Source organism: Olea europaea, chromosome 13 (assembly GCF_002742605.1).
Source record: "Olea europaea var. sylvestris chromosome 13, O_europaea_v1, whole genome shotgun sequence".
NCBI classification, from domain to species: Eukaryota; Viridiplantae; Streptophyta; class Magnoliopsida; order Lamiales; family Oleaceae; genus Olea; species Olea europaea.
In genome coordinates, this window is record NC_036249.1 from 13,245,526 (window position 1) to 13,246,985 (window position 1,460).

General features: G+C 31.6%; 1 long non-coding RNA gene across 1 annotated transcript; it reads right to left on the minus strand.

Annotated features, from left to right (window-relative positions):
* Nucleotides 1-602: 602 nt before the first annotated feature.
* Nucleotides 603-1,209, minus strand: LOC111408224. Its single transcript, XR_002705305.1, has 3 exons — nucleotides 1,177-1,209; nucleotides 1,002-1,069; nucleotides 603-622 (listed from the first exon to the last, which is right to left on the minus strand). It is a non-coding gene; the product is annotated as an uncharacterized LOC111408224 (long non-coding RNA).
* Between the last annotated feature and the right edge of the window lie 251 nt (nucleotides 1,210-1,460).

A 1,460-nucleotide genomic window follows, 5' to 3' on the forward strand; every position in this document is an offset into this window, starting at 1 on the left:
GCTTTATTCTTAGAACTGAATAAACTAAATTCTATAATCTGAAATCCATAAGCTAAACTGTAAACGAGGAAATGTAAGTTGTAGGCTAATAATCCCCTATATACTTAAAACTCACATCAAATATACCCCATGTAAAGCATCAACTAATGATCTGAAAGCTATAAAGTCATATGCACATAAATCGTCTGATCAACACTCTGTACATGGTCGTAGCCCCTCAGTGTACAAGTGTGAAACAACATAATCATCCTTATACACGACTTTAGCCCCTCAATGTATAATAGGTACCCTTACACACGGTCGTAGCCCCTCAATGGATAAGAGTTACTTTTACACACGGCTGTAGGCCCTCAGTATATAGGAGTTAGATACATGACTCTAGTACACAGTTGTAGCCCCTCAGTGTACAAGATTAAGGTAATTACATCAATTATTTTCTAATAATTTCAAAACAATCATGCTTATTTCCTAATTCTCGAAAATAAGACATTTCATGTAATTAATATGCTTCTATAACATAAAAAGAAAATCTCCTTTTTGGAAAAGTAGATTCTCCACTCATGGATCTATGGATAGCAATCTGGTCAAATTGACCAGCATTATCAAGCTTTCACGTCATCACCTAAAATATGATGTGAAATAACTAATTTAACAACTCCCATGCTAAGTATCTCTTAACATTTAATTATGAAATATTAGAACTTGACTTCTCGGCACTTGAATATATTCTTTAGTTTCCTTCATATTTGAAACAAATTCAACCTTCTAGCCTTTCACTAATCTTTAAATTATCATAATTACCTACATCTTAAACATAAAAATAATTCTTTATTCTAATCTAGTGAAACTTGAATTCCCACTTGCACCAATCTAATTTACATTTTATTCCATAGATCCATTCTTTCAAGTTAATACATCATCACCATAATCATGTTCACAATTAATCCTTACTCAAGTATCCAATTTAAAATCTAGGGTTTGCCAAAAATTGGTATTCTTACCTTAATGAAATTGGAGATTAAAGAATCAACAAGCTTGAGCTCCAATTTTTACTCTTAGCCTCTTAAATCTTAAATTTGTACCACAAGTTAAAACCCTAAAAGTTTAACATAAAATCATTCCTTTATCTCTTGAAGAAAATAGAGAGAAAAGGGAATGGAAACAAGCTTAAACTACCTATTTTCCTTCCTTTCTCTCCTCCTCTTTTTCCTTTTTCTTCTTCTTTTTCTTCCTTTCTCTTTTCTTTTGTTTGTTCTTTTCCTCCTCTACCGTTTCCAGCCTCTCTACCCGGTTTGGTATGAAAAATATCTATAAAGTAAGTAATGGCAATTGGGTTTAAATGGTCAAATTAGTGAGGTTTTGCGAGGTAAGTCCCTCATCTTCCATATAATATAACATTTAGTCATACTAAATTTCATATAATAAAATATTAAATCCTTAACTTCCAAATTTAGAAAAAT